This window comes from Halichoerus grypus, chromosome 8 (genome assembly GCF_964656455.1).
Source record: "Halichoerus grypus chromosome 8, mHalGry1.hap1.1, whole genome shotgun sequence".
In the NCBI taxonomy this organism is placed as follows: Eukaryota; Metazoa; Chordata; class Mammalia; order Carnivora; family Phocidae; genus Halichoerus; species Halichoerus grypus.
In genome coordinates, this window is record NC_135719.1 from 120,090,035 (window position 1) to 120,104,685 (window position 14,651).

General features: G+C 50.9%; 1 long non-coding RNA gene across 1 annotated transcript; it reads right to left on the reverse strand.

Moving 5' to 3' along the window:
- Positions 1–4,056: 4,056 nt before the first annotated feature.
- On the reverse strand, positions 4,057–10,398 carry LOC118551575 (uncharacterized). Its single transcript, XR_004925130.2, has 4 exons — positions 10,091–10,398; positions 9,541–9,822; positions 7,301–7,386; positions 4,057–4,591 (listed from the first exon to the last, which is right to left on the reverse strand). It is a non-coding gene; the product is annotated as an uncharacterized LOC118551575 (long non-coding RNA).
- Positions 10,399–14,651: the final 4,253 nt, after the last annotated feature.

Consider the following 14,651-nt stretch of genomic DNA (forward strand, 5'->3'; position numbering starts at 1 on the left):
GAACTGCTGGCTTTAAGCTGGACAGTCCTTGGCAATCATTTGGTCCTGACCCTCTCAGGAACAGAGGAATCCCTACTTGGGATTCAACCCTCCACATGAGCCGGATGCCCTAAACAAAGGAGTATCACAGGAGGAGAAGCCACTCTGATCTAGTATACGAGATGGGTTACAAATGGATTCATTCAATCCATATTTTGGGGGGCCATATGGCGCCAGAATTTAGTGCCAACCAGACATGGCCCCTTTGCTCCTGAAGCTGTCTAGTGGTGAAAATAGAAATGGATCAAGTAATTAAAGTACAGTGCTGTTTACCAAAAGGGAATATACACAGGGGTCCCAAGCCTTGGGAGGGTGTAGTCGGGGAAGCCTTCCCAAGGAAATGGCATTTAAACAGAAAGCAAGAGAGTGTTTTTCTCATTTGCCTCTTCACCCAGAGCCTAGTACAGAGCTGGCACATGGGAGTATGCAGTAAATGTTTATTGAACGAATAAACTAGGAAATGAACAAATATCTCCACATGTCCTGAGAGCCCTTGGTTACTAACAGCATTTGGTGATGGGTCTGGTAATGTATCCATTTACCAAAAAAATCTAACTAAACTTAAATTCGTGAGTCCTCATGAATCTATTCATGATATGGATGCACTGCGTGCTGTTCATTCCGTTTTAGAGGTGAGTTTGCTGGGTCACAACTAGGGAAGATGATACCCCTGAGATCCCACAGGGAGTCTTCCGGACCCACCCCTTTCCCCGACAGATCACACCATGGAGAACTCCATAAATGGACTCATTAAAGCAGGGAAGGTCAGCCTCTTGACAGGTGATTGGATTTAGATATGAAAGCAGAGATGGGTTAAACTCCTGTGCCCAGATGTCCTAACCACAGAGCTCAAAAGAAGACAAGGGGAGACTAGTGCCATGAGCCTACCCTCTCTTTCTCAGAAGACTGTAAAGCGTTCTTGGAAATGACCATAAAGCATCCAAATGAGCAAATCCAAGGCCGTTTGCTGTCAGGTTTCCCGGCAGGATTGTGGGCAGACTGACCAGCTGTTCCATCCCCCAGAACTGTCTTAACTTCAAAGACTGGGTTCTCTGTCCCTGAAAAAGTGCCCCTACTACACATACCCTGAAAGTCTCCCAGACCTCCAAACATACCCACATTAGGTGTTGCTCTTGGGCCTCGGGAAACCTGTCTCTAACATACGGCAATGAGTACCCCCTCCCCATCCCCCTCCAGCAGACACATCTCCAAGAAAAGAAACCAGACCTAGTGACCCTGCTGATGTGGGTAGAGGCAGGGCCACCATGTGGAGCCATGCAGGCAGTTCACGGCACAAGATGGTGAGTAGGGACTGCAATCCAGCCCTCGCTCTGCTGGCCACGCTGTCCCCCCGGCATGGCTGCCTCCACACAGAGGAACGGGTGCCTTTTTCTTGTCTGCACAGAGATGCATGTGAGCTAGCAGTGACCCTGGGTGGAGAGCCCAAAGAATTACATCTGGGGAGGAAAATAAGCCAATCCTTCCCTTGCCACCACCTAAATAGTCCAGCCAGGTGTTCCTCAAGTGGCCAGATATGCTACTTGGACAGACTTCTTAGAAGGTAATAGAATATGATGGATAAACCAGTAGGCCCAATAAGGCTTTCTGTTTTATTTTTCTATGTCCTGAGTTCAGATGACAGTGAAAATTGAACTATTGAGATGTACTAAGGAAGGATCAAATGCCTTATTTCTGTTAAACTACTTTAAGGAGAGTGAAGATTTACAGGAAGTATATCCCCTCTGTGTTGGAAACACCAGGGGTTTAGAATCTTTCCCAGACACTAAGCTCTAGCTTCACTTACTTGGAGCCTGTTGGTCAGGAAGTACAGCCTGAGAAATGAGGTAAAGTGGGCATTTTCTCAGAAAAACGACCCTCCCCATGGACCCTCCCCTCTCTCACCAGAGAACATACTCCATGCTCAGAATGATTAGCTGACAATGTCGTCTGAATGGTGGCATAACACCTGTGTTATGGGAAAAGGACTGCGATTCGAGCAAATGCTTGTTTGCTACAGGAGAATGGGCCGTGGTCCCTCACTGATTTCTTTACATCACAGGAACGTGTCACAAAAGTAACTCATACCTGTGGGCAGAGGCAGCTGCCCTGTCTCAGAAATGCTTTCCCAGCATGGTATCTTGTGGTATCTGCCCATCTGCCCAGTCTTCCTGGAGGCTAGAAAACAAGCTATGGGCATGGAGCTAAGTGCTTGTTTTGCCAACAGGGTCTCATCAAATCCCCACACAACCCTGAGATGAAGCACTTATTTTTACTGATGGGGAAGGGGTTCAGAGAGATTAAGCAACTTGCCCAAGATCACACAGCCAGTAAGTTCTGGTGAAGCCAGGACTTGAACCCAGATCATGTGGCTTTTGTGCCCACACCCATTACCACCTCCACAGCACGGGGATTTCCGGGCCTTTAAATGAAGTCAGAGGGCTAAGCTGTAATGAGGGGGGAAGATACAGCTCCCCTGATTTGCACTGCCAGCCAAGCTTTACTGACACAGGTGACGTGATCTGAGATACAACTCCCCCAGAAGCAGGGGCTGCCTCCTACAGTGTGCCCAGTGCCTGGAGCCAAGCTTGACTACAGGTGAATGTTTATTGAAGGGATAAAGAAATTTCTCCTGAGCTGCCCTTGCCCTGCCTTGCTCCTCCCTCTGTCACAAGCTCTGAGTGTGCCCTGGGTTTAGCAGGGCCCCTGAGCAGACACCAGGTTCTACACAAGCTGACCCGCATCTCCGCCACTGACCTTGGCTGGCATGGCTTAAACACACACGTCCAGTGATGGACAGCTGGGGGAGGCCTTGAACATGTGGAAGTGTCCTTCACACGATGGGCTCTCAGCTGTTCCTGGGAGTGCCACTAATGAGTCCTGGGGGCTTGCACTCTCGTGGGGTCTCCTTCCACCCGCACAGTTACAAACCCCCTCTGGTTCCCAGAGCCGTCACACGTGTCCTCTCTCTGGTTCTAAAGCCTCCAGAGGGACAAATCCAATCAGGAGATTTGTAACTGCCCCCTTGGCCCTGATCTCCTTCTCTTGAGTGGCCTGAGTGTTGGTGGGGTTCAGACTCCCCCATGGTGTGGCTAGCCCCTAGGTGGGCCCAGGCAGCCGGGACATAAGATATCAGGTATTAAATGTCAAAGATCAGAAGCCAAGTCACTTAAGCACCTTGAAATCCTGTTCCAGCAGTTATTCTCCATGTGTATCCACTAGAGCAGCCTGATGAATCTGTCAGTACCAGGGAGGATAAGAATCAAATAAGACAGGGCCCTACCCTCAGGGTGTCCCCCATCCCACGGAGGAGCTGAGTACACACGCAACAATCAGCAGCAGGACAAGGTTTGTGGGCTGTGGGCCGGGCACAGCTCAGAAAGAACAGCTGGTGTTGGGGGTACCGAGGGGGAGAGAAAGAGAAATAGAGCCCCTCAAAGTGACTACGTTGTCAGAAGTTCCTCTCCTCTCCTTTCACTCCCCACCCAGCATTGCATTCCTGTTCAATTACCTATTGCTACATAACAGAACGCCCTAAAACGTAGTACCTTAAAACAACTCACTATTCTCTCTTATACCTGTGCTGACCGGGCTCAGCTAGCTGGTTCTCACTCAGGATCTCTTGCTGTTACAGTCACCCGGTCGCTAGGGCTGGAGTGCCCCCAAAGTTCTACTGAGCTGCACAGCCAAGTGGATGCCATTCATTCACAAGGCTGGCAGTGATGTGAATCTTGGTGGAGAGCTCAGCTGGGGTTCTTGATGAGAGCACCTATTTCCAGCCTCTTTGTGTGGCTTGGACTTCTTACTGGATGGTAGCTGGTTTTTAGAGCAAGTGTCCCAGGACTAAAGCTTCTAAAAGACCCGGACAGATATCACAAAGCTTCTGATAACCAAACCTTGGAAGTTCCAGAATGTAACCTACTGTATTCTGTTGGTCAAGCCAGTCACTATGGCTATCCCAGTTTGGAGAGGTGAGAAGCAGCACATAAACATCAGGAGGGAAAGACTGGGGGCTACCAATTTGGAGACTGTCTACCACAACTTCCTTTATTGAGCTTGGAGAGGGAGAGAAAATAAGCTATGGACTGGGGAAGCCAAAAGGAAAACTACTTTGTCCCTCTGTCCAGAAGAAGGTACTTTTTTTTTTTGTACTTTTTTTAAAATTTAAATTCAATTAGCCAACATATAGTACATCATTAGTTTCAGATGAGAAGTACTTCTTTCTCCAAGTCCTTCCTCACATTATTCTCTTAACTCACATCCCAAGGTACATTCTTAGACTATGTCCTATGCCCAGAATTCTGGGCCAGAATGTGGAAGAGAGTGGAAAAAAACCATATACATCATCCTCATTTGAGAATGAATTTGTTACATGACAGTTGCCAAAAAATTGCTTATCTGCGCAGCGTGGACTTCAAGGGACACGCTCTGGTGCCTATGACATCCCAGCAGTGGTTGCCCTGGAGACCCGGAAGTCAAGGATGGTGAGGGAGCTTCTTGCCAAGATGACCTCACACGGAAATCTCCGCTTTCTTGTGACCACCTGGTCATGAAGCTATGAAGGAAAGAGAAAGAGCCATAAATTCCTCAGATGTATGGACACAGGCAGAGCAGAGTAAGCTGATGCAGAGTCCTAGCACACACATCATGAGATGTCCTTCCCCTTCCCCTGACTTGCTTTGTTGGGGGCTGTCCCTCTAACCTTAGGCCCAGGAGATTTGTTTGGAAGGCTGTAGAATCACCTGGAGGTTTGAGACTGCCCAGGGAGGATAAGAATCTGGATAATTCAAGCATAATAACTCACTTCTAAATCTGCAGTTAACTTCCCCAGCCTCTGCCTGCCACTCCTCATTACATACCAGGGGAAGGTGATCATTGCTAGTATAAAGCAGGATGGAGTACTTTGCACATCCCATCCCCAAGTCACTCCTACTCTATACTACTGGAGAGACCTCTTCAATCTCCTCCCCCAACACAACAAAATGTGCTTAATAACTCTTTCCTTCCTTCCCCTCCCTTCCTTCCTTCCTTCCTTCCTTCCTTCCCCCTCCCTCCTTCCCTCTGTCTTTCTATAAGAAACTCTAGTGCATAGATGAGATTAATTATATTCTTTAGTTCATGACCCAATCTCATCTTTGTACCATGCACACTCTACCTCTATTTAGTTATTTTTAAAAATAAGCACCGTCCAGCCCACCACCCCAAACAAAAGTCAGAACCTTGACAATAACCAACATATCTTCCAAATCCCAAGCGACTGTAAACAGGAAAACGAAGCAGCCAATCACCCAGCATACACAAGACAGAAGAAGCTAGTCCTTTAAAAAAGTTTCACTGGCGTCCAAAGAAGGCGTCTTTTCGAAATGCCTCGATTTTTACACTGCCCAAGTGTCCCATTAAATCCCGCTCATTTAAAATCTGGGTTCCCAATTGGTATATCATTTTATTTTAATGATCTGTGCTTCCTATAGAAACATGGAAAATGACTATTTCTTTTTTCAATTAAACGTGTAACGGGCAGCAGATGAAAGGCAGCGTCTCCGTCCGCCTGCGCCCCGGGGAGCGGCCCGCAAGGGGTTAACACAGGCCCGGGCGGACCCTGGTGGAAAACTCTGGGTAACCCGAGCGCGGCCGGCCCGCCTCGCGCATGCGCCGAGCACCCCTCGCGCTGCCCGCTCCCCGCTGCCGGCTGTCTCTGTGCACAAAGGCCTGCTTTGTTCCCTCAGCTCTGTTTTAAATATCTGACGACTGTTCCCCCCCGCCCCCCAATCCCTGCGCCAAATCCCCGGGCCTGGCTGCAGGCGCGGCACAAGGGCGCATTGTGGGGCCGAGCGAGGGGCGAAGGGGGCTGGGGGCGGCCGGCCCGTTGGGGACGCTCTTGTTTCGCCAAGTTGACTCAGCCATTTCGGTCGCCCGGGCTGCGTCTTGGGGGTGGGTGCAGAGGCTTTGGGGGGGGTCCCCAACAGTAAGAATCAGAAAATGGGGACCCTGAGGGTGAACAGAAGCATTCCAAAGCGCGCCGGGAAGGAGGTGCTGAAGTTCAGCCGAGCACCAGTGCCCGGGCAGCCAGGGGGGTGCGAACCCGCCAAGTCAGACGCTTGGTTTCAGTCGGTCGCTGTGCATTTAGAAAGTGCCTATCACTCAGTCACTTTGAAAAGTGTGGCACTCGGGCGTGCGCAAACCTACCCGAACGGGGGGAGGTGGGTGTGAGGTGTGGAATCCTTCCTTCCCGCAAGTTTGGGGCCCCAAGGGGCGCTGCAGAAAGGACATCACCCCGGGCTTTCTGCATCCACAGCTTTCTGGCCCTCTTGCTGCCAGGTTTTAGGAATGGGCCCTCGGGGAAATCACACCTTCCCTGGTTTGGCCCCTCCCTCTCAAGGGTAGGTAGGTGAGGACTGGGATGAGGTTCAAACAAAAGTAGGCTTTCAGCTCGCTGGAGAGCTGGCTCTGCCCCTGCGCCCTCCCTCCCCTTGTCCTGCTGGCATTCCCTGCAGACTCCCAGGTAGTTTTCCTTCCCAGCTCAGGTGTTTGTTTACGAGCACGGAGGAGGAGGAGGAGGAGGAGGAGGCCTTGCACTGGGAAGGTTTGCAACAGAAAAATCACAAATCCCACCTCTCCGTCCCATTTTCTTTAAGGGTAGGGGGACACTGCCTTTCAGACTAGGTCTCGCAAACTTCAAGCAAAACACAAAATGTGGGCCTTAGCAACTCTGGGAAGTGTTTGGTCCTCAGTTTAATCAAAAGGAGGTTTTCTTCTTTTCGCTTGTAACCAAAGCCCCCATACCCCTCAGAATCTTGAAGGGAAATTGTGAACCTTCCACCCCAGGGCAGGTGAAGGAGGAGGAACCGGCTTGGGAGGATTTGATTCAGAAGCAAAGGACTTTGTAATTTTGTTGTGTTCTAGGCCTGATTGGGAGCCCCCGAATCCTCCCTCGTGGTTTGTTATAAATCTGAGGGTTGACTTACATTGCCTTGGTCACATTTCTAGTTGCGAAGGCCATAAATATTTCCCGAGATGTACTTTTTAAAATCACACTTTGATTCACATTTCACTTGTTGTCTCAACTCCCCAGTACAGTGAGTATTCGAGCTGAGAGCTCATACAGAACAACCTTCTTAGTTTGCAAATGAGGGAAGCTGCCCAGAACCACTCAGGAAGACAGGGCTGAGGGGGGCCTGGAGGCCAGGTCTCCTATGTCCACGACTGGATTCTTTAACTTCTAATGTGCTAGTTGGCATGGAATGAAGACCAGGTTTTCACTTACCACTTCCTCACAAATCCTTCCCACATAAAGGATTCTGATTCAAGAGCCAGGCGCTTTGAGGAAAGGTTCTTGGTATTCACACAGCTCTGTGGAGAGATGAAGAGTCTCTTCTCAGTATATCCCTCAGAACTGCTGAGTGTGCTAGGACCACACTCCACACTCGCTACAAGCTTAGAGACCTAAGTCACGTTCAGCTGCCAGGGTTGCTAAGTGGCAGAGAAATCCTGGCTGCCTGTTTCCAGGCACCCTTCCGTCTTCTTAGGAATTTCTTCAAGCTAACACTAAGTGTCCTTTCGCCACTCTGTTGGCCAGTAAGCCCCCTATCTCTGGAGATGATAACAGCCCCCAGCCCCCGCTGCCTGCAGATCAGCCTGCAGCTGAGTTGTTTGGGAAAGTGTTACCTAGAATTGACTTCTCTCTGCGATGAGTGTGCAGAATAGGAAAATGGGATGGTGGTCCGTACAACCCCTCTTCCCTCACGCACACACACCTGCAGACTCAGAGATGTTGGAAGGTGTACCGGAGCATGTCTGTGATGCAATACAACCTGCTTGGAGAAGAGCCATCAGCAACAGTCCCATTGCGTGGCGGCGCCTGTACATCTGGGCAGGAGGTAGCCGGATTTATACCCCACTGAGCGCCAGAGGATGGGATCACTGTAGACGACCTTCCGCTTGTACCTTTCACTCTGGCCCACCCTTCTTTTTCATACATTCTACATTGACCTATATACAGCACCCCGACCCCTTGCGCCAGCCAACCACTGATTTGAAGCTCTCCCACGTTGGCAGATGAACTCACATTTCAAGCCATCACGTGGGAATGCTGCCTGGCGGCCAAGGGTTTGGTTTCAGCAGCATCACCTTTTGACTGTTCAGCAGTGTTTGTGCGAGTATTTGAATATGTTACTGCATTTTGACCTTGTTATTTTATAAGAACAAGTGGAAAATGGAAAAATGAAGTGCTGATGCTGGTGATAAGAAAGGCAGGTCTCCTAAACTTAATATAATTGAGACAAAGATGGAAATCATTAGGCGCGCCACAAGAATACGTGGCCTCCATCAAACGTTCCCTGGATTTCAGCCAGTCGCCTGTGTGTTCAATTGTGAAGGAGAATAATAAATTAGAGAGCATATAGGACATTCCGTACCTAACATGGTCAAAGATTGGATCGAAAGGTGAGGTGTGATTGGGAATTTCCCATGTTCCCCCAGTTCTAAAGCTGCATTGATTTAATGACAGTGTTTCAGAGCAAGGGTGAGGGTGATGCTGTGAGACTGGAAATCAAGAAAATACAGTGATAATATTGTTCGGCCCCCTGGGAACGGAACCCTCCCTTATAGCTTTCAAGTGCTCGCTTTGCCTCTTGCATGTCAGACCGGCGAATTTTCAGGAAAGCTTTAGGTATGAAAGGAGAGTGTGTCCTATAGGCACATTCTCTGTGGGGGTCACCCCAGCACCGAAGCCAGGGATGAGGCCTTTAATCAATGTGCCAAAAGGGATGGAACTTAACTCAACAGAGGTCCTCGTGCCAGGAAGTTTTCACAGCCCGCCCGCGCCTGGCTGACAGAAAACCGTGAGAGTCGAAGCAAAGAATGCAGGGCTGGCCTTACTCTGCTTTGGGCACCCGCTCCCCTCATAAGCCATTGTCCCAGCTGTCTCTAGGGGTGGGGAGGGGGCATGCTTTCCCTCTGGGCTCTGCCTGGATTAGCTGTCCTTCCTCTCCGACTGCCCGGCCAACTCCTGGCTCGTTCCTGAGGACTCGGCTCCGGCGTCTGCGAACCCAGGCTCACGCTTCTGCCCTGCCACCGAGCACTCTCTGCCCACCCTCCACACCGTGCAACCACGGCTGCCTTGCCTGCAGGAGCTTGGCGGCCCTCAGGAAGCGTCTGCTAAATGACCAAGGGACACGGGGCGCGGGAGACCCTCCGGAAGAACTCTGTAGCACGAGACTGTCTATCAGAGCTTGCAGGCGTGACCTAGCACGGCCATTTTGAACTTCTTAGGCACTAAAAAAGCCCCTTTCTTTATTCTCCAGAAGCCAAGCCATTTGTCTCTAGATTCTTCCTGGTCTGCTCCCAAGGTGCTCTCATCTGGAGGCTTCTTGCCCACACCAGTGTCTTCAGTCCCGGGCCTGCAGCGCCACCCTGCTCACCTCCGGGACGGTTCTCTGCAAATACTTTTGCTAAGTAAATCCACTGACTTTTCCTTCAACCATGGGATTCTTGCTGAATTCTTACCACTTTCCTCAGGCAAAAACAACCCAGAAGTGCTGTCTGATCCAAAGCATTTCCCAGGGAGGGCAGCCAAGTGAGTGCAAGAACCTCTCGGCCGTCTGGGACTGTGATGTGATGTCTGAACAGCCTCTTTAGAAACACTCCAGCCTTTTCCAGGGATGCCATCCAGGCGGGGACACTCCATGTCAGCCCCTCTCAGTTGTCTGGGGGTCCTAGGGGTAGACGCAGGAGCGCTGGATCGGGGGATTTAGACTGACTGGGCCTCAGCTGGCATGACTGGGTCAGCTGTGAACGAGAAGGGGGTCCAAGCCCCAGTTTGTACCCTTCCACCCACTGACTTTTTCTGCACCTAACACCCTCCCTGCCCTGCTGCCCTTGGCTGTGACAATGGGAAGCCATGGTCTGAACAGCCCGAGGGGGCTCAGCTCGGAGAAGCCCACCACTGGCCCGCCCCCCACCCCACCCAGCACGACACCCCACGGCCCCTTTCTGAGGGTGCCGCCACCATCGCTGGCTGGCCAAACTGCTCTCAGCACTAGTCCGTTCCACTTACTCTCCAGGTCCTTGGGAGCTTGAGCTCTCTGGGGCGGTGCCCAGAGTCCACTTGATAGAAAGCTGATTCTTTTCCTGTGGGACAAACAGCTCTGATCAGAACACGTCTGTCAGGGGAGGACTTGGCAGAGCTACAATGCCAGGCTCGGATGCGTCTTTTCTGTTTCTGATTTCCCAAAATTCAGGCAGGAAAACATGCCTTCCCCCTGAGCAGCCGGCTGCCCCACCGGCATTTGCATCCCCCAACGAGATATAAAAGGAGCCAGTCGCCGGCCCCCAGCGAGGACAAGGCTGTGATTCAAGGAGGCCCCAGTGACATCCCCAGCGTGAGAGTGCAGCTGGGGCGCTTTATGAACAGTGCTGAGTCCCAGGGGGAAGTCGGCCCTGTCCTCTAACCCACAAACGTCTATTGTTCACTTTCTTGTTTTGCTCCAAATGTTTAGATGTGCTCAGAGCACAGAAAAGCCCCCAAACCAGCCATCGGCCAGGGCCAGCCTGAAGCCGGGAAGCCTATGGCTGGAGCTCTGTGGGACCCCTGTCGTCCCCGTTGTTCCCACCTCTCCCTAAGGAAGTGACAGGGTGACCTCTTCCTGGCCGGGGCTATTTGGACAACAGTGGGTTTGGGTTTCCCCCGCCCCCCCAGGCAAGGTGTGACCGCCCAGACTCACTGGGTTGGCACCAGACACCACTGGCCTTGCTCGTTACCTTGGGGCTGTCCAAAACCCAAGCAGGAGAGTCTCTCCTAAATCCTCCTCACTGTCGGGGTCTAATGGGAATAACTGAGTGCTGGGCCACTGTCCACGTCAAGAACTTGGGCCTTAAGGTTCAGTGTCTTGGGTTTGACTCCGAGTTCCAGCTCTTGATAGCTGTGCAACCTTGGGCAAGTGACTCAGCCTCTCTGAGCCTCAGTTTCCTTCTCGGTAAAATGACACCTACCTTGTCAAACCATTGTGAATTTCACCAAGTAATCGAGGTAGACACTGGCACAAAATGAGCCCTCAGTAAACACTGGTTATGTCTTACATTATTCTTATTCACTAGTGACCTCTATCATACCGTCCTGAAGCCACCCTCTCTGCCATGAGCACCCACTTTTGCGCCTAAACCGAATACCTTTGACAGCCTCCAGTTGTGGGTCTGAGAACAGCTGTGCAAGACAGACAGTGCCAGAGGAATGAAGGATGAAGTGCCTCATGACATAGGGGAGGAGAGAACGTGCTCAAAAGCCCGTCGCCTCCCCCTCCCCCTCGCCTCAGCCCCAGATCCCTCTGGCCAGGGCTCATGTTACCTGCCCTCCCCCACAGCTGGCGATTCTCTGCCCCACCATGTGGCCCTGAGTCCCGGCCACCCCCAGCCCTGCGCAGAGAGCCCCTCTCCCCTGTGCACCCACCTTAACGTCCACCAATGGCCAACATGGGCGGCAGGGGGGCTAGGGGGACAGAGGTAGAATCTCCAGAAATTTTGCTTGACAAGGGGGTGAGGGATCCAGATCCCGGAAACGCCAGCCTCTGAGGGCCTGAGTGCTAAATGCAGTTCAGAAAGGCTTTGCTGTGAAGGGCGCACACAGAGTGCAGAGGGGCAGAGCAGCCAGGAAAGGCAAGAAAGGGTCCTGAGTTCCAGTCCTCCTCCTCCTCCTCCAGATGGTCCACAGCCCTATTTGCAGCTTTGGGACTTCTTCTTCCTCAAAAAACAACACCGAGATGACGGCCCCCCTCTTTGGATTCATTAATCCTTTCAAGAATAAGGCCCTGGGAACCTCCTGACAGGGCCATATGGTTTCCTTATCTTCCTAATCTCCCAGCACTCACCTTCCATTTGGAATGTTTATCCCAAGATAACGATCAGATTCCACTTAGGGTGATTGAATGGGGGCCTCCTTCAAGTTGTTCCCCTCTCCCCATTTCAGATGAACAGAGGACCCAATCCAATAATAACTGAGCCAGGCCAGGTTCAGAGAATGGATAGGGCTCCTCCCCCGCTCCCAGCCTCCTCTCCCTACAAATATCCCCCTCTCTCACCTGAGCAGCCCCACTGTTAGGTGCTTTAGATAGCGGAGTTCTGTGTACAATTGCTGTTGACCAAAGTATAACTGCCATAAACAGTGTTCTAGAAGGCAAAGATCTGATCCAAGACGTGCACTTTTTGATACAAAGGTAATGCAGGCCACAAAGACAAGCTGATATGCAATTTTAGATTTGTAATAGCCACATTGCAAAGGTTAAAAATGGGGGCACCTAGCTGGCTCCGTCAGTGGAGCAAATGACTCTTGATCTTGGGGTTGGAAGTTTGGGTGTAGAAATGACTTAAAAATAAAATCCTTAAAAAAAAAGGGTAAAAATAAACAGGTGAAATTAATGTTAAAAATACATTTATAAGTATTATTACTTATAATATTTATCTAATATAATGATATATTTAATTGAGCCCCAAAATATCATTTCAACATGTAATCAATATAAAAATGATCTGTGAGGTATTTCATGTTTGCTTTTTTGTACTTAGTCTTCAAAATCTGGTGGGTGTATTATACTTGTAACATGCATCGATTCAGACTGGCCACACCCCAGTTGCGTGTAGCCTGCTGAGATGGGCGGCTGATGTACTGCTGGGGATCTAGCTAGACTGTGCTAAGACACCTGGGCCAAGGACAATTGTTACGGGCTGCATGACGATCACTAGTGAGCTGGCTGCCCGAGAGCCTCTGTGAAAAGATGAGCAATCCATAACTTTGTTCCCAATCTAAACAGAAAGCCAGACCTCATCTTCCTACCCCTCCTAGGCTTCCCCCTCCCAGGAAGGAAAACACGCAGAGATGACAATTTTGTTAAAAACTGGTGGTAATTGCAGGACGCCTGGGTGGCTCAGTCATTAAGAGTCTGCCTTCGGCTCAGGTCATGATCCCAGGGTCCTGGGATAGAGCCCCACATTGGGCTCTCTGCTCTGCAGGAAGCCTGCTTCTCCCTCTCCCACTCCCCCTGCTTGTGTTCCTGCTCTCGCTGTCTCTCTCTCTGTCAAATAAATAATAAAAAATCTTTAAAAAAACAACTGGTAGTAATTGTGATTGATGCAAATTTAATGTTAGTCATTTCACTTGTTAATAAAATTGTTCATTGACGCTTTTCCTGTAGGCTGTTCAAAGCTGAAGATGGTGCCACTGGGCATCAGGCAGCCGTGCGGTAGGCTCTGCTGCGCTTTGAAGAGGGGGAGGCCTGGCTGGAGTACACAGAGCCAGATCACCAATGCCAATGGATGCTCGCTGATTCCAGGAAAGGGGAGACACAATTCGGACATTGATGGGACAGCCGGGCAGAGCTCCCACTAGTCATTCAGACACCATATTTAGATGACCGTTTGTGTTCTGGACAGGGCAAGAGGCCTGGGCCTGTGTTTGGTGATTCGTGTGTGCGTGCTCGGTTCCTCCTGCCCAGTGAGTCTTCCATGAGTCAATAATGCAGCAGGTCTCCTGCTGCAGCAGAGTTATGCCCAGTGCCTCCCTGGCTCTCAAGGTCAAGGTCAACATGATCCAAACAAAGAGAAGGATGTGAAGGGAGGCCTCTGGCAAAGCAGGAGGATGTTAGAGAGGCCAGTCCTGAGCCCCACATGGAAGAAAGGTGGGGAGCACGTTCCAGGCCTCCTGGGGGAGGCCTTCCCAACCACCCTGTGTCAGAGCTGCTCTCTGACCCTCTCTGCTTATGTTTCCTTCATAGTACTCACAGTCCTTGACTATTTTTCTTTGCTGACTACTCAGCAAAGCAAAACCCTCAGTTTTGTTTCTTGCTTCACTCTAGTGCCTAGAAGAGTGCCTGTCACTCTCCATAAACATTTGCCGACTGAATACACAGTGCAAGGAGCTTGTGCCAAGACACCGGCCCAGGCCCGAAAGAGCCGTGAGCTCAAGAATAGCAAGAGGAGGGAAAGGAGCCTGTAGGAAAGGCAGAAAGAAGAATGGGTGTGGGGGCTGAGGGGGAAACGAAGATGCAGAGAGAGGTGGTGGTCTGTGTGTGCGATTCGCCCAGTAACGGGAGACAGAGAAAATGTTGGAAAAGTGGAGGAATGTGATTGCAGCACAAAGTCAGCAAGATTAGTTTGTCAGCAACATTTGGATCCCATTGGTGATGAGAGACATGTGGGCCCGGCAAGGAGACAATTGTGGTAGTCAAGACAGGATGTGAATAAGACATAAAGAAGTGTTTCATCAGTGGGGATGGAAAAGAACCAGGGCTGCAGCAGCCAAGTCAAGGAGAAGGAAGGCTCGGCCCCAGTGTTCCCGTGCGCCGCCTCGGTACGCTCCACACACGTGTGCACACTCACACACACGCACAGGCTGCCCACAAGGAGTGTTCACGTGCAGGCCCCCCTCCCACATTCCAGCTAACTGCAAGCCCCGCTCTCTGCTTCAGTCTCTGGTCTTTGTCTTCTGTTTGCTTCTTCCCGTGGCCGCCAAGGCAGCAGCCCTGTGGGCAAGGAGAAGGGCAGGACAGAGAAACTCTGGAGGAGGCAGTGTTTTCTCCATCAACGAGGACTGCTTCTGGCTAATTTGGGAGGGAAGAACACTTGAAGGT